General features: G+C 40.4%; 1 long non-coding RNA gene across 1 annotated transcript; it reads right to left on the bottom strand.

The window, feature by feature from the left end:
• Nucleotides 1-15,271: 15,271 nt before the first annotated feature.
• Nucleotides 15,272-19,126, bottom strand: LOC308101857. The gene is made up of 4 exons (XR_013934578.1): nucleotides 18,988-19,126; nucleotides 18,275-18,357; nucleotides 16,639-16,713; nucleotides 15,272-16,041 (listed from the first exon to the last, which is right to left on the bottom strand). It is a non-coding gene; the product is annotated as an uncharacterized lncRNA (long non-coding RNA).
• Nucleotides 19,127-19,429: the final 303 nt, after the last annotated feature.

The following is a 19,429-nucleotide window of genomic DNA, read 5'->3' as shown; positions in this document are numbered from 1 at the left end:
TTTTTCAACTGAAACTGAACATTGAAACGATTACAACAATTATGACAATTTAGCAAAATAATTGTGCTTATGTAAAATAATTGCGATTATGTCATAATTGTGACAGGCCTACAGTATAGATCTACTTTGTGGGGCTCAGCACCCACACACTTACTGTATGACTGATACAGTAATCCCCCTAGGGGGATAAATTGAATCTTAGCCATACGTTCAACATTCTTGTCAGATCCTGTGTCTAGGTGAGACATGACCTTTGACACAATCTAAATGTCTCAATAGAAGAGCAGGGAGACTAAATGCAGCCACCCCAATTGTATACTGTACGTTATATTGTATTAACATACTCTACCATACAGATAGGACAAAGTTACGTTTTATTTTATAACAAACATTTTATTTATTATGTTACATAGTTAAGTCTTATCATCCTGTAGCTTCACCTTGTAATAACAAATGCCTTGGGTTTTAAGTTAAAATGATGCACGCAATAGCAATTAATAAATGCTCAACAAAACGTTTGATTTATTGTTTTCCTTTTTTGCATTGCATTTTATGTATTTATTTGGAGGAGGGCTTATTGGTCAAAAAGCTAATATCTTTAATATCTAAAAGCTAATTTTGAGTCATCATTTTTCTGTATTGAAATAGTACATTAATATTTAAGTATTACTAGAATAATAATAATAAGTAAATGCAAGGGGTAGCATAGGTTCAGAGTTCACTGTTCTATCAGAGTAAGGAGGCTGGCTATCAAACCAGACAGGGGTGTTGTCTGTGGAGTTTGTATGTTGTCCCAGTGTTCATTTAGGCTTTCTCATGCACCAAAAGAAATGCATGTTTGGGACAAACTCCTGTCAGTGCGGTTGGGCCCTTGGCCTTAGATCTGGAGCTGGTCCTTGGGTTCCACTCAGTGGCTGTCCACTGCTCCCAGTAGTTATGATGGGTCAACTGCAGGGGATGAATCAATAAAGTATAATTAACTGTAAGGATTCAACTTCAACACAAATGTTCATTGCACTGTCTCTGATCTTGCACTTTGTAAGTTGCTCTGGATAAGAGCGTCTGCTAAATGGCCAAAATGTGCTCAAATAAACTGTAATATCCTACAAACTTATAAGATAAAAAAAACTATAGCTACCATATTTATTTTGTAATAATGAATTAGTTCATGTCTGACCTCTCACTACAACGTGTCCCATATAGCTTTCAGTCCCAACAGATTGAGAACTATTGAATGTACTGTACTGTATCATGGCTTGTATTATCTGTCATTCTGTCTAATGTAGTTATTATTTAGTCACAAGCTCTTGTTAATATTTTCAGTGGTTAAATATTTATAACACACACACACACACACACACACACACACACACACACACACACACACACACACACACACACACACACACACACACACACACACACACACACACACACACACACACACACACACACACACACACACACACACACACACAGGTGAAAGGTTTTTCAAGGCCCCTGGGCTGAGCCTGAGAGGCACACTCAACATACATTTTATTGTTTAATACAATATGATAATTCAGTTTCTTAAAGCTCAAGTTGACTAATGCTGAACATGTGGGGCTGTTGGCATTTTAGTGTGCATATCCTTATCCAGAATCATGAAACTATCATTAAACCAAGGTTCTTGGTTTACCTATGATCCTAGATTACTATTGCTATGCATTTGATGTATTACCTCGTGTTTTCCTTGCTTACTGTAAATCACTCTGGATTAAGAGCGTCTGCTAAATGCCTGAATTGTAATTGTAAATTATTATTGACATGCCACAAAATAATGGATACTGTTAGTGTTAGTTTTGCAGCTCCCTCTCTGTCTCAGCCACACTAACAGTTCTCTGGTATCCCGCCAGGGAGCGACAAAATACGGGTGAAAGGTTGCCCAAGGTTCCAAGGAACGGTTTGCCAAGGTCTAAGGTCTGGTGCCTTCCTAATCCTTGCACTTCCATGTGACGTAAAGGCTACAATTTAACGTTACATCAGTGAACGGTAGCTTCAACCCTGAAGAGATGTCTACTGTTATTGTCAGAAATGTTTTTAGCAGAAACTTTTCTACAAGCAGAGCTGGATCCCTGAACAGGCATGTTGGGCCCAGAGGTCCGAAGGTCCCCTTGGCCTTTTCTAGAGGGGCCCTCTAGAAATTGGGCCAATTGAGACCCACTGTTCCAGAGTCAGAAACTTTTTTCAGAAGCAGAACTAAGACCTCACAGAAGTACATAGGCCAAGCCCTAAATACAATGGACTCCAAAGGTGACATAGTGTCTACTATATGCCAATACTCTATTTTAAAATGATAGTATTTCTGCATTAACCAACCCACTTTGTGAGCTTGTAGATATGGTATTTTCAAAACAATTATAACCCACACAATCCAGGAAAGCATCGGTGTCATTTTAAATGCTGCTATATATATTAACATACATAAGTTTATAAGAAATCGGTTTCAGAGGGCATTTTTTGAATTGGCCTCAGGTTTTCTTTCTTTCATTTTCCCAAAATTGGGATGCTAAAGTGGTTACCTATTCTGAAGAAAACCTGGCAACTTAAGTCATCCACTGTTACTGACAGGTGGCAATCCTGAAACATACATGTGTGGCATGGTCCAAGTCTATTCCATGTTTGGGATTTCAATGACTGGGTCATATCAGTACAGACCATTGCAGTCCCATCACACATTGAGCAGAATTTACACAACACTGATGATAGTGCTGTCAACCAAATCTGTGAAGCTATCTATGAAATCTATATATATATAAAAAAGTTTAATCTGCAACACAATTGTATACAATTTGTAGTGGGGGTCCCTGCTTCATCTCTCTCTCAGCCAAGGGGTCCTTGGTCTGAAAAACATTGAATACCCCTGATACAGTATATTTGCATGCTGTGGCTGCCCCCTTGTGGCAAAGAGGAGCTGATCCTTACAGATTTTTCAACAACGGTGTGTATTTTTTGAAAGAGTGAAGTTTATGCATGTGTATGTGGCAGCTGGACATAAATAGCCAATCTTAAACAGATATATGTTATAAGATGGTCCTTAAAAATATCACTTGTTACTCTTTTCAAAATAAATAACTTTACTCCTCCATGCCAACAGTAACTATTTACACCGCCATTTACGTTTTTGTTACACACCTGTTTAGTAGTACTACTATGATATTTTTCAACCACAACTAATGAGACCAGGCATCAGTAGTATGAGTTTGTAAACAGACGCCATGATAAAGGACATAGCCTACAACAAGTACTACCGGTTTTAATTAAAAAAATTTTATCATACGGAATGGGATTTTCTTTTATTTCATCATCAGCAATTATGCAATGATGATGAAGAATGAAACTTGGAAAGACACTTTCTGACAAGCCATGAATCATATGTTTTTCTAAATTACTTGTAATACTTATAGATGACAACCTCACTTACAAAAAAAGCATATATAACACTTATTTCAAACAAGATAGCAAAGAATATTGGAGTCATCAGAAGAATATGCCATCTTGTGTCAAGAAAAATCCTCATTCATTTAGATTACACTGTTACGACCACACCTACTCTAGGGGATATTGACATAATCTAAAAGCCGGGAGAAAAAAGGAGTCAAGACAACAGATGTATAAAAAAATGTATTAATACACTTAGGGAAAAACACATTTTCTGACGTAACTAAATTTGGTCTAAAGCAAGAACACATAAGCCGGCACCTACTAGAACAGATAGACAAACAGACACGAAACACACTCCCATGTTTTCACATTTCTATCTAATAAAATATTCAATCAATCAATCAAAGCTAGGTTGTGTAAAACAGTTAATACATCCCTTGCAAGTAAAAGTCATCACCCACAATAGTTGTGTCTTAAGATGCAGGCATGCAAACAGCCCCGAGGTGAAAAAGGTGACAACATGTTGGGTTTTTTTTCGGGTCAGGTGTCACACAATTGCCCTATTTGGATTAAAACGGCTATTGTAGCTGAAAAGCTACAAGTTTGCATGTCTGAAGATGATAGCATCACACTGCCGAATGGAACACTGTCTCTGTCTGTTCTCTTCCTCAGGCTTGTAACAGCCACACCCTGATGAGTTGACTGAACACTGGTGTGCTCAACAGTGGCGTACCCACTGTAGAGGCAAATAACCCAAATAACCCGGAAATGTGTCATTGCGTGCTTAATGTCCTCAAGCTTTCCAACAAGCTTTGAACTGAGCAGATTGGACATTCCGTTCCAGAGATAATGGCCAAAACATATTGAAAACGGCCACTTTCGCCGGTTTTCGATTGAGTTGAAATTTCTTTTTTGGGGGTAATAGAGGAGGGGAGTTGCAAAAAAAATCTCGCCTGCCCTAAATGTAATTCCTGGGGACGCCACTGGTGCTCAATCAGCTCCGCAGCTCACTCACAGGGGGGGAGAAAGGCAGCACCTGAACACACATGGCTAGCCGTGACATGTATATCCATATATTTCTTACTTGGGCATGCAGTGAGAAGACCACCTTTTCTATGGTCTTGCTTGTTCGAAGGTCTCGATGCCTTGGGTGACTTGGTGTTGACATCTTTCCATGTTGGTAACTGTATCCTCACAGGTTGCTGTGTCAATCATCAAAGTGCGCATCTCCTAGCCTTTGCATAGAAAGGCATAGCCTGCTGGGTAGCAGGTGGATTTTAGATTGGCAGGAGGTGGTTTGAAATCAGTTTCTCTCTCTTATCTGATGTGTTGTGTACTCTATGTACTATCTATCTAGTGGCGTCGTAGGCTGCCACGCGTTGTGAGCTTGCAGATCAGTCACTATTCAACATATGATGTGGTATTTACGGCCACATACAGTTCCTAAAGAAACAATCCAATAAGCTTCTCTCTTCTCTCTATGTAGCCCCCTCTTCTAGGATCACTTAGTTTATCTATGGCTGCCAATGTAACGAAGTGCAGAGATTGGATAACCAGCCTCAATGAATTTAATAAAGATCGGTTCCATCCTTTGCATCCTTCAGCCACTGTAACACAAAACACACATCAGACATGTTAGACAGGGAGCCCAGGAGAGGGGAAGAGAAACTTAGCAACGTACTGTATCCATTAAATCTGTATTTTTACAGTGCGAGTTTGAGTGTGCGTGTGCGTGTGTGTGTGTGTGTGTGTGTGTGTGTGACTTGACAGGCAGCGAGCGGGGGAAACGCTTTCTTATTGGCTTTCCATGCGTTTGGTCGTATTCTGGTTCTTCATGTCGTAAAATCTGGGCGTTTCGAGAATATTTAAGGGTGTGTTATTTAAATGACGCTTGTTTTCAGCCGAGAGATTTATCAAAGCTCCGACCAAATGTACGCTAGGATTGGCTGTATAGGATCGCTTGATAAATGCCACTTGGACGTTGGCCTACGACCAGATTTAAGGCAAAAAATAAGCCGTTCTTTACGCTCCATTGATAAATGAGGGCCACAGTCTATTCTGACACAAACAATAGCAGACTGACACCGTTTGTGAACATTGACACAGTGCTCGCACTCTCATTTAGTATGTTTCTCTTTTACATATTTTATAAGTCATAACATAAAACTGAATTCATCACCACGACGAATAGCATCATGAGCACAAAATGTTTGAAAGAGTAACATGAACTCACTAGTTGGAGGAAGCATTTCATTACTGGTCGACCTACTCAGTGGAAAGATGTTGTTGTTGTTGTTGGTGTATTTGTCAAAAGTGGAGTCTGTATTCTCTCCATCCTCTGCAACACAACCCTGGACGCGACACTGCAGCCCTGCAACACATCAGTGGATGTATTGTCAATAAACAAAAGAACTGTACTGTGCTGACATTGGATGAAGTTTACAGTATGTTTGTATCATGTTTTTAAAAAGCCTACATGTTGATCACATCACTGCTGAACTGCAATGGCATGTTGAATCTAATCACATTTTGATTAACCATCGACATAACAATCATCTAGAGCAGAGGTATTAAACAATTGTCATGCCAAGGACCCCTTAGCTGAGAGAGATGAAGCAGGGACCCCCCCCCACCCCCACTACATATTGTATAAAATTGTGTTTCAGATTTAACTTTGTCATCTTCATAGACTTGTTTGACAGCACTATCATCAGTGTTGGATTCATGTTAATGTGTATTTTCAGACATTTAAACACTTAAAACTGTCAATAATTAGTAAACTTGACCTTTCACTCTGTACTTGGTCTGCTCTTTTTCTCCCCACTTGCAAGGTGTTGTGAGCTTATAGATCGGCTATTTTTGGCTAAAGTTATCCTCAGAATAGGGATGCTAGGGTTCAAGTGGTTAATGGAAAAACGAATCATCCTATATCACACAAAGATTTGGCAGCCCCCCTGTAGTAACTCTGAGGACCCCCTAGGGGTCCTGGACCCCCTGTTGAAGACCCCTAATCTAGAGTGACATGGTTTTTAATAATCCAATTCTCACCACCAAGCTGTGTGTTTTCGGTGATGACATCATCCCAGTTCTTCTTCATCTTCTTCACCTCTTCATCTTTCTGCTGCACTTGTTGGCCTATTCCTGTCATTTCTATTCGTCTAAAACAAGGATAAAGATAAAAAACATATTTCACCTTACTGACCAGAGATTGTATTTGTCTCTCCCCTCAAAGCCTGGGGGGGGGGGGGGGGGGTTAAAAAACATTAATTTACACATTTACACTGTTGAAGACCTATATATGAAACCGTATTCATTATTTTATCATCTTGCCACATTAATTGACAAGCACACTCATGGAGTCTAGTCTACACGAGTGCATGGGGCCAGTCTCCAAGCAGACACATGGCCCAACTAACTCGACAATTTCCACAAAAAAATCCTCAATATTCTGCCTGTAACACCAGCTGCTTCCCATACGTTACTGTACTTGCACGCTGTACAATTAATATGCAACACATTATGTCCCAATACTTATGCAAATCACTTCCGCGGGTAGTGCAACGTCAAAATGGTCACGTCTTTTGGACACAACACAAAACTTTACTACACAAAACTTTGTGCGCAGCCATGGGACCACGCAAAAAAATACATGCTGGCCAAACGCACACAAAGCCACGCAACATCGCATGGCTCGAGCAGCTGCAGCAGCAACAAAACAAACGTACGCGACAGTGTTGCCAGGGAGAGAGACAGAGAGGGACGGAGAGAAACAGAGACACAGAGACATGACACGAAGGAGCAGTGTGTGTGTGGGGCAGATGGAGAGAGAGAGAGGGAGACGCGACGAAACGGTTCTCTCCATCACAGGGCTTCTCAAACTTTTTTATACACAACCCCATATTATGAGGGATTTATTTTGGCGACCACACCCCCCCCGCAATCTAGATTTAACTCCGGGAGGGTAGAGATGAACCAAATGGACCCGTGGTCCATGTATTCGTACTATCCGCTCATATTGAACATAAGTCCTGAGTACATCGTTTATGAACAGCTAAAATGTGTGCCTCACTCAGCCTGTGTTGGCGGCGGAACTGTCTGTGTATAGACCATATTCAGACGGCGGCCATATTGCCATGAAGTCAATGAAATGCCACCCCAGTTGCCACAGCAACGCAATGTTAAATTCCAAAATGGCCGCTGTGTGAATATGGACTATGAGAAGTCAAGTGGCCGGTCCCGTCATAAACTCACACAGTTCTCATTGCCTTCTGCCATTCACTGTGTTAATCAGCAAAATAGGTACAGCTGGTCAGATTTATATAACAACTCTGCCTGACTAGGCTACTGCAAGGGTGTACTCAATGAACACTAATTGCATTCATCACAGTCCCCTTCATGTTGGTCGAAACTCTTTTTCTTCTTTTTTTAAATTTTATTTTATTCACCTGTTTCCTAGGCTGTGTGTTTTCCACTTCCTGTCGGATTTCATTGGATATTATTAGTCATCTGACCAGTTTCATTGGATTTCATTGGATCAAATCGACAGGAAGTGGAAAACACACAGGAAGTGGAAAGCCTAGGAAACAGGTGAATAAAAAAACAACTTTTTGGGTTGCCAATGAGAGGGGGGAGGGGGGGAGAGAGGGACAGAGGGTACAGCCCCACATGTCCGTAAACGTCCGTATACGGATCGTATACGGACACCGGAAGTCCCATACACACCCATGTTAAGTTTAAAACCGGAAGTACCGTTCCGTTTTTTTTTTAACATGGGTGTGTATGGGACTTCCGGCGTCCGTATACGGTCCGTATACGGACGTTTACGGACATGTGGGGCTGTACCCAGAGAGACAGAAACAAGCGTGCACGCCACTGTTGCCATGTATGCTAATTATAAGGAGTGTTGCCATGTCCGCTGACTATAAGTATCTTTGGCCTACTTTTACAAAATGGTCTCTCTCACACCGTGAGGTGGCTGTGAAGTGGATCTGCACTGCAAAGTGGTTGACACACACACTTCACAATTGCAAACACCTCCTAAATATGGACGCCCATTCATTCACAACAAACAATATATTGCCCATTTTCGCTAATATGCGAGTATGTATGTGTAGATAGATAGATAGAGAGAGATAGAGAGAGAGAGAGAAAGGTCCAGTAAAGTACAAATGCCTCAAAAAGTGCAGTACTTGAGTACATGTACATATTTACTCACCTCTGTAATTTAATTAATGAATCCCAGGATCCTTTCTCTTTTGGACTCCTCTTAGGACATGATTATGTCTCCTACAGACTACGGTACTTTACAGGTCACACTTGGACCATTGATATGCAGGAGTAGGCAGCTGTAGCTTTGTAAAAGGTGTGCATGGGCCAGTCAACGTATCACTGCAGTAACGTGACCGGCGGCCGGCGGGCTGTGTCTATTGGTGTCGGAGCAGAATTACTTTTTTCTGGCAAATCTTGCCCAGGAGTTTGAGCAGCTATACGGGGCACACAGGCCCAGGGTCTTCACTGACCGGGCCGTGGCTCCACTGGCCCTCATGACGCTACGCCAGTGATCTGCGCTGCCAAGTGGGCGCTACGTGGGCGTGTCATTCTAATTACAGTGTAAATGTGTAAATTAATGTTTTTTTATCTGTTTGTTTACACATTATCTTTTCTATTCATATGGATTCATGTTAATGTGTATTTTCAGACATTTAACCAGTTTGCACCCTCAAATTTACTTAATAAACTTGACCTTTGGCCCTGCCTTGTGACTGTGAGCTTGTAGATCTGCTATTTTGCTATTCTGCTAAATTGTTCCTACCAGATTAGGCATTCTATAGCCTGGTAAACCCCCCTCCCTCCGGAAATCTCTTAAACAAATGTGTGTCGCAAGCTTCTTCCATTTGACGGTGTCAGGTTAGGCATTCTAGTGTTCAAGTGGTTAATATAAAAAACTAAAGAGTAATTCCCTATTAATTGATTCAAGACTTATATCATAGACGTATTTTTATCGAGTCTGACTTTTCGTATACTTTCCTTACTTTCGTATCATACGAATGTAAAAGTCAGACTCTTTAAAAAATGTGTTTTACTTTCCATCTAAGATACGAAAGTAAAAGAATAGAATAGAATAGAATAGCATAGGGGAGAGTGGGGTAATGTGAGACACAGGGTAAAGTGAGACACCCCCCTTATCACCTGACCACAACACCTGTGTGGTCATATGACCATTAGATTTTGAAGCCCCTCCCATTTCCCACTTATCATGGAGGAGAGGACCTCATTGTGTTGTGGTAAGCATGTTTTTTCACTAAAATATGTTTTTTGCATGTAAAAGTAATTTTTTGGGCTGTCAACATAATCAGCTGTTGTGTCAAAGAAAATTGATTCAGGTAGAAAAACTTATGTCATGCATGTTGATGAACTACATACCTATACATCCATGTGATTAATGCTAATTGTAGATTAGCCAGAATTGCTAAAAGTGGTCCTTTTCACCAAAATGTGGCTGTGGGGTAAAGTGAGACAAATGGCTTGGGGTAAAGTCGGACACTGTCTCACTTTACCCTAAGTGTCTAAGTTTAGTACTTAAACATATTTTAATCTAATATTACATTGCATATGTTTTACTTTTTATTTCATAAACATTGTAGAAAATGCCAAGAACATAGGGGAGAGTGGGGTAATGTGAGACACTTTTTACATTTTCTCCCCTCTAGGTAAGCTAAAATGATATATCAGTAAAATGTACACATTTCCCATACATTTGGGATGTTTCCTAACAATGGAAATTATCAGAATGTATTCAAGACAAAAGGCAGTGAAAATATGATTGTTTTAAAAAAAGTGGTCTGGTGTCTCACTTTACCCCATTGATTTTTCTGGTTTGTCTCGGTTTACCCCAGACCTGGGGTAAAGTGAGACACCAGAAAACTTTTTTTAAAACAATCATATTTTCACTGCCTTTTGTCTTGAATACATTATATCATTTTAGCTCACCTAGAGGGGAGAAAATGTAAAAAGTGTCTCACATTACCTCACTCTCCCCTAGACTTTATTTGCCATTTGTACGAATGCAAAGGACAACTTGAAGCTCAGCTCCCCAGGGTCAGCATTTAAAAAGACAGACAAGACAGAACAAAACATATTTCCTACATATATCCTACCATACGCTTTAAAAAAGACAAATAAAATCAGGCATCAGTGCAATAATAGTGCAAGCAAGTCATAATCTGTCATGATTCAGTTCATCTCAAGTCAGACTTCACTTGATCAAATACATCTATGATAGTCTTGATCCAAGGCTATGAGGACCTCATGTTGAAAACCCATGCAGACATAGCCCTAGAATGTCTGTGATCTTACATACATTTCATGTATTCCAAATACACTGTCAGAGCGTTCTATGAAAGTGTATTTGGAATACCATTCATTCAAACCATTGGTTGAGTGACCGAGGTCGTCACGTCACTCTCAGCGTAATATGACTCGATTTCCTTGGTGGAAAGCCCCGTGACCACCAGTGTTGCCATGTCAACTTATTATAAGCGACTATGTGTTTATTTTTCTGTAAAGTTGCTTGTAAATGTTAGTCATTGCGGGTTGCGGTTTTTGGGGCTTGTAACTAAAGTGTAGTTGCTAATTTGGGCTTGTTTCTAAAAAAAAAGAAGAAAAAAAGCAGTGGTTCTCAAATATTTTCATTTTAACTAGGCCTACCCCCATATCAATATTAATGTGTCATCTACCTAACCCCCATCTGAAAATGTTTTGTTGCCACTTGCCAGGGAGCCCCGTACAACAAATATTTCTAATTTTTCACTTTTTCTCTCTTTTTTTTTAAATAGCATGCGACGCGTTGTGAGCTTGTACATTTGCTATTTTCAAATAGCTGATGAATATACATTTACATTTCTCATGTGATGTGGCCTTCTTTTGTGCTTGTTTTCACAGACCTTGTTGCTTATTTCTCTCACACAATCTGGCAACACTGCCAGTGACGCGAGCTTGCTTCAAACAGAGCCGTGGAATTTTGATGCTCCTTAAAGGGACAGTAAGATCAGATGACGCACCATTACTTGACCCTGTGAAAACTCCAGTGGGTAGTGTCTGCCTGTCACCGGAGTTAAAAATACAAACCGTAGCATACGGGCTTTAAAAATATTATCAGTACACCTTATGTAGTATCCTATTGGTCCAGATTTGTTGATAGCTTGAACTGGAAAGTTATGTGGAATCTTCCATATAAATACCAATAAAGTGAGGGAGGTTTCATTTAAAATCCTGCATATTATCCTACAAGTCATTATCTTCTTAAGTTTAAGAAAGACATCTGTGTGTGAACTGTTCATTGTGTGAAACGTACAGACAATGCTGCACTTATTCTGGAATTGTACCCACACTAACAAGTTTTGGAAGTTTGTAAGTATTCTGTATATTGTTGATAATGTCGACTCTGACTTTAGTCTTTACTGGCAAAATGTACTACTGTTTGGCTTTGTTAATAATAGTAATAAGAAGAAAAGATAGGTATTCTGTATTCATAATGAATTTGATAATTATTCTAGCTACATTTCATATACATAAATCAAAATTTAGTCATTCCAAACCCTCATTCATTGTATTTGAGATTGAAGCCAGGCAGTACATTAAAACAATTTATAACTAAAAAAATAAGAAAGCTGCAAGAACTGTCTTTTTGTGTTCACTCCTTAATGTTTTCTGGAATGCGAAAGTGCTCTGCCTACCTCAATGAGATAGTTCCAATGTTTGGAACTATAGCCCATGGTAGCCCGCTTTGCTGATATCTCTGAGGGCCAGATTGCAATCTCAGAGGCAAATATTGTACTTTTACTCCATTACAATTATTTGAAAACTTTTGTTACTAGTTAGTTTGTAGATTTGGATTATTATTACAAAACATACATTAACCACTTCAGCCCTATATACATTTTGGCGCTTTGAAAATAGCCGATCTACAAGCTCACAATGCGTCGCGATGCGAGGCATTGTGAGCTTGTAGATCGGCTATTTTCAAAGTGCCAAAATGTATATTCTGCATAATGAGTGCTTTCTACTTTTGGTACTTTAAGTACATTTTTATACCAATACTTTTGTACTTTTACTCAAGTAAATTTTTAATGACAGACTTTTATTTGTAACAGAGTATTTCTACATTATAGTATTGATACTTTAACTTAAGTATAACATTTGAGTACTTTTTGCACCACTGCAGGACTGTGTCAGTCATGTCGGTGCAGCCGTCAGGACACAGAAGCTGCAGGGGAAATAGAGTATGACAGAAGGTGCATGCAACGGCATTGAATCACGATTGTGCAAAATGTATAGTGACAAAAAATACTATTAAGTTATTAAATTATAATTATTATCAAACTGCAGGCTGACAAGACAATAGAATGCAATTTGATTAATTGATACAAAAAAAACTACACATTTGATGATCTTATTTGTCCCGCGTGGGAATTTTTTTTTTTAGCTTCACTCAGCCGACGGCTGCTCAGATGGTTATGATGAGCGCATGGGTGGGGGGTTACGGTTACGTGTCTTGCTCAGGGACACTTTGAGACATTGACCGGGGCTGTGACCTTCTGGTTACCAGATGACCTCTCTACCCACTAAGCTGGGCTGGTCGCCCTAAATTGAGGCCTCCTCAGAGATGTAGTGACCACTAAGAACTTTCCACTCTATGTTAATGCCAAGAAGAGTTTTATTACACAGAAACGTGGTCTGTACATCACACATCGTTATTCTCACACATCTCAATGAATACTATGTCTGACATAAAACATACATGTCAAACATTTTGAAAGAGAATTTCATGAATGGAAAAAACAATCAAAGAAATTCCATGAATAAAAAAAAGAAAAGAAAATATGAATAGTGACAAGCTCACAACGCATGACATTGCAACGCGTTGTGAGGTTGCAGATCGGCCATTTTCACTAGTTTGGGTCCTAGACAATTTTTCTTTTGGGCCTTGATCAAAAAACGTGGGGAGCCACTGATGTAGATGATGGTTAACGTGAGGAGGTGTGTTTTCTGGTCATGTAGATGATGGTTAAAATGAGGACGATGCAGAGCACAACTCCAGTTCTGCTGATGGAGAGAAACAACATGGTCCTCATCTGGTTACGATACTCATCTTCCTCACCTTCACCACCCCCTATCTCACCACATGAGACCACAGCACAGTAGTAAGTACCAGCAGTGTTGACGGTACAGTTCAGAGTCACTGAGTCTCCAGGCTGGACTGACTTCTCTGGAGGCTGCTGGACAATCGCTTTGATGCCAGACGATGAACCTTTAACATGGAGCATGATTCCTTCTTGGAACTGAATTTCAGAATAATCTGCCATCCCACAGTGGATGCATACAGAGCACGCCAGCACTGAATCACATGACTTCCAGGTATAGTGTGACAATGCAGGGGGGAGGTTATGTGTGGTTTGGCTCATATGTGGGCAGTGTGTAAAACAAAGTGTCTGCACCATCTAAAGGAAACTATAATTCACCCAGCCCATTCTATCATCCTGTAACTTCAAAGACCAGTCACATTGAATTTAGGTTTATGTATATGTGGTGGGGGCATGCCTACTGTATATGTGTGTGTGCCTTTGCTCAAGTGTGATTCTACCGTACCTGTGTCCCCTTCTTTATCACTAGGAACAGTATTTCCTAGGTCTGAGAACCTAGTTTTACTATCATGTGTTAGTTTGGGATTCAGGGATCATGTACAAAATACATTAATCTCAGGCAAAGAGAAAATAGCTTTGTACCCTATTTAGCTACTAGCTATAGCTAATTCATAGGTTGTTAAGGAAGGGGTCAGGGTTTGTCTATCCGTATCCCTGTATCTCTGTTCCCTCAAAAGTAGACAGATCAAAGCTCAGCGGACGCTGCTACGTGCACACAGCAAACCAGCTCAGCTCAGCTGATGCTGCTATGCCAATGATAGCAGCTCTGTGGCAGGATGGCAGGTTTTCTGCAAAAAAATGAAAAAGAAAAAGATTATGATTGAAGATTGCTTTTGGCTGTCTTTCCTCTCATGCCACAAAGCTGAATAGCTCTCCAGCCCCCCCCCCTGCTCTCTCTCTCTCTCTCTTCATTTTGTTGTCCAAAAAGTCACTAATTTTGGCTATTTTTTGTCACTGTATGCACATGGTGCAATGTGTTCTCTGTACGGTATGTAGGAGCAGTGGGTGCTATAAATAAATTACATTTGCCCATCTTAACTATTGGGAGCAGTGGGTGGTATTCATACAGCACCTGGGAAGCAGTGTCTTGCTCAGGGACACTTCGACTGGATGGATTGGATGGATTGTGGAGAACCCCTCCCCCCTCTCTCTCTCGCTCTCCCTCCCTCATGGTAAATGGTCCAAAGTGCTTTACAATGTACATTACATTCACATGTTAGTGGAGGACACGGTGCAAGGCATGACATGCTCATTGGGACCAGTTAGGGGTTCAGTGTCTTGCACGAGGACACTTCAACACACAGTTTACTGTCCTGAATACTGTATATTTGCATCCTGTTATTGCCCCCTTGTGGCAAAGATGAGCTGGTCTTTAGTTTTATCTAAGTATTAGTAGTACTAAATTCTACATCATTTCGAATACTGAGCAGTGATTCACTGCACTCTATTTACCATTACAACAATGATGTTAGTACAGTATTTGAAACAGTGTTTCAAATTTAAGGGTGGTAGAAACCCAGGCATTACAGCAGATCAGGCCATTTCCCTGAAATGACTGCCCCCCCCCCCCCCCCTCACAACTGAAAGTGAAAGTATGTGGCTGTTCAATGTTCAGTAAACAACCCCATGAATCAAAGTACTTCATACATTGTTGCTCAGTCCAATTTTTAATTGAAGTAGTGGAATGCTATTTTAGCATTACTTGATGAAAGGTAAAACAACAGGTCGCAGGTCAGAACATGTATTTGTATGAAACCAGGGTGCTCTGCATGCAATAAGTCTCTTCACTGGCAGGAGGAATTGATCTAAATAAATAAATAAATAAAATAAATATTATATTCCCTGTGTTGTTTCATGGTAGATCCTGCTCGTGAAATTAGACACTTAATAAAAAAGTATTAAGGGATTTCTGGCGACTTTATTAACGTTAGTATTGTGTCCCAATCCCATTCATTCACATTATTCGCCGTTCACATCAGCAGCATTAATGAGTATATCTAATTAAAAAGTGAAAGTAGTATGATCAAGTAAAGTAAAAGAAATGCTACAATAATTTCCATATTTCCATAAATTCGTACACTAGTAGGCTAAATAAAGCAAGATTGTGAACTAGAGCAATAGGAGTTGTGACCTCAAGTACTGAAGTCCTCAGTAGACTGTCTCGTTTAAGGGCGGGAACCCCTGTTTGTAACTATACCTTTCATGACGGGGGTTCCTGTTGCTATGTACAGTATATAGCGACATACATTTTTTGACATTTTTGAATACAATCCTGTCCTAAGTTTTTCAGAAAAGACAGGATTTAGAAGGCGTTTTTAGAATCGGCCTCAGGTCTAAATGGATTAACGCTCTGGTTCCAGCCTTTGTGGAGTCGTCTGTTGGCTCTCTCCACCCGTCTGTTGGCTCTCTCCACACACTGCAACATAAAACAGGCATCAGTCAAACAGTCCACATCATGCAGAAAAGAACACCCAGACAGGGAAAGGGACATCTAGTCATGTATGTTTAACTGTATGTTTTTAAGTATTTTTAGAAAATGAAATTTACTGACTAATGTGGAGCAATGTCTATATTCTAATCTGTGGTCACCTGTGATGCCTGTCGCCAGGCTGTCCTGGTTACAGGACTACAGGATTATAATATTTTTAGTATAATTATTATATGACTTCAGGTGTGCCCCGCTGCTGTTGCACTGTCAATGTATCATACTCTCATTTGTTATTATATATGAATCTGATGCTAATTTAACTGCATCAGTTTACTAATATTTTATTACAAACCTTGCACCTTGTGTACATACTGTATCTGTTATTATATCTGCTTATCCATATACTTTGTTGACCGGATCCCCCGCCCCGGGATTTGTTTCCCCTCCACACCAAAATTTGGCAAAAGTAGCCTATTTACAAGCTTACAATTTCCTTTTTTATTGTCATATCGTTAGATGCAACCCCATAATTACCAGAAGTAGCATCATAATCACAACATGTTTGGAATAGTAACATGGACTCACTGGTTGGAGGAAGATGTGTGTTACTTGCGAGTCTGCACCTTGGTTGACGAGTGGAGTCTGTGTTCTTTCCATTCTCTGCAATGCAAAATAAAACAATAGAACAAGATGGGTCAAAAACCCTGTAATTGGCTGAGTTTTATGAGCTGCATTGAAATATGAAATGTTTATGTCTGTTGTGGTCCCAACAATATTTCTTGTTAGTGTGTTAGTGTATCGAGTGTTTGGAAAGTTATTCTTTTTTTACAGTTTGGAATGTCCAAAGACATAGTTTTCTGTTTTTAGGCTGCGGTCAACTGTCCTCTGTAATGATATTTCTCATAAAAAAAAAGCCCCCCCTTTTCACTTCCCTGTTTTTGCATTGTATTTGAGCCTTCTGTCAGAAAGCCCCCTAAGTAAAGGGGGTGGCCCTGAAGGAAAGGAGAAGGCACACTGTGATAGAAAGCCATGACCAACCGCCAAACATACTGTATCTACTTTCAACAAGTCTCTCTGTTTTGTCTTCTTCCCCCCTTTCCTCCTATTCACCATATTCACACGGCGGCCATTTTGCTATTAAGTTAATGAAATAATGCCACCCTGAGTGGCATTTCTTCCCCACACGCAAATATGACGTGAGCGCAAAATGGCCGCTGTGTGAATATAGTCAATTCATCTCTGTTCCTGTGAAATGGAAATGATCTTAAAACTCAAAACTGTAGGCCACCACAGTTTCTGTCCATCTCTCATCCCCTGCTCTTCTCTCTCTCTCTCGCACGCGCACTCACACGCACATGCACACGCACACGCACACACACACACACACACACACACACACACACACACACACACACACACACACACACATTTTGTTTAATTATCAGATCATTCAGAACATACATGAATGTAGCTATAATTATAACTCTTGGAGATCAACAGAATATGAAGCAGAGCACACAAACGCACGTATGTACTGATTCAAGATCAGTACATACATAGTCCCTTTATCATTCAACATCACATAGCACTACTTTTTCTGTATTCTGGCAAAAAAAACCCAAAAAAACAATAAAAATCTATATTTTGTTTTTGAATATCGATTAGTATTACGATGCAACATATTGTGGTACTCAAGTGCATCAATATTTTCTTACACTCCTGTACTGTGTAAGGATGCTTAATAAAATAAGCTCAATGCTTAAGATTCATGTGCCCATTTCTTTTTAGTGACCAGTCTTCTCAAGTATCCACTCCGCTTTAGTGCCCAGTATGCTCCAAGGCCCACTTTTTTTTAGTGTCCATTCTATATTCTGTCTCAGGAGTCGGCACACCAATTCGGACTGGTTACAGCAAGAGTGGGCACCAAAACATTCTGGGCACTAGGGAAAACTGGCCACCTAGGAAGAGTGGGCACTAGGGAAATCCAGCCACCAAAACAGAAATACTTTAAAGTCTTATGGTTCGCGTCCACAGAATGCGTTTTGCACCTGTCTGGCATGATGCTTATTACCGGAATGCAACTACATTCAGATGTACATCCTGGTGCCCACTCTTCTTTAGTGCCCAGACAAACAAATGATGCCCAGATTTCCCTAGTGCCGACCCTTCCTGTATTCTTTAGACCCACTGATATAGAGGTTTTTAATAAAACAATACTCACCAAGCTGTGTGTTTGCATCCAACTCCTTCTTCCCCACCCCTTCAAAATTCTTTTTCAGTTGTTGGTGTTTTTCTGCCATTTCTCTGTTGAAAACATGGATAGAAAGGGGATTGAAAGGGGAAAAAAATAAATGGTTCAAAGGACTATTAATTAGGTGAAGTTTACAGTATGTTTATTGTTTATTGTAAATAGACAGATTTGGACACAGACCCCCATCTGGAAATATTTAATGCCAGGGACCCCCATACAAGATTTGTGTCTCAAAAAACATTCCACATTTTTCAAGATGTTTCGATAATAGCAGATCAACAAGCTCACAATGCACCTCAACGCGTTAGGAGCTTGCAGATCTGTGTGTGTGTGTGTGTGTGTGTGTGTGTGTGTGTGTGTGTGTGTGTGTGTGTGTGTGTGTGTGTGTGTGTGTGTGTGTGTGTGTCATGTGTGTGTGTGTGTGTGTGTGTGTGTGTGTGTGTGTGTGTGTGTGTGTGTGTGTGTGTGTGTGTGTGCGTGCGTGCGTGCGTGCGTGTGTGCGCGTGTGCATGTGTGCGTGCGCGCCCACCACCTATTAACGTAAATCCTGGCTACCCCACTGTCTGGAAATGTGAGAGAAAATGTAGAGAAAAAGATAAAAAGGAAAATAACCATTCAGGCTGTTCGATAGGCAACAAGTAAAAATGATATCCAATACAGATTGAGACTTCAAATTCCCTTACCTTGTCAGTTCAGTTGTGACAACTTCATACGCTTTCGATTAAATGCTGTAGCCTATAGAAAACAGCTGGAATCCACGCACCAGCCGCACCACGCACTTTATTGACTGGAATTGCCGTAGAAGTTGGCTCAATGAAACCTCGCGTCACCAGCATAGAGTAGGCTAACTTTAGGTTACAGGCGTTCAGCTCCGCCCCCCTTAGCATTTTTTGGCTGTAATGACACACTTTAACCAGTAGATATAGATGTCTCTCCAGAGCATAGCACTGTACTGTGTTTTGTTCTAATGTGAAGATATTGTGTGTGTGTGTGTGTGTGTGTGTGTGTGTGTGTGTGTGTGTGTGTGTGTGTGTGTGTGTGTGTGTGTGTGTGTGTGTGTGTGTGTGTGTGTGTGTGTGTGTGTGTGTGTGTGTGTGTGTGTGCGGGCGTGCGCGTGCGTGCGTT

This window comes from Gymnoscopelus braueri (genome assembly GCF_963280865.1).
Source record: "Gymnoscopelus braueri genome assembly, chromosome: 15".
NCBI classification, from domain to species: Eukaryota; Metazoa; Chordata; class Actinopteri; order Myctophiformes; family Myctophidae; genus Gymnoscopelus; species Gymnoscopelus braueri.
This window is presented reverse-complemented; position numbering and strand designations above follow the sequence as displayed.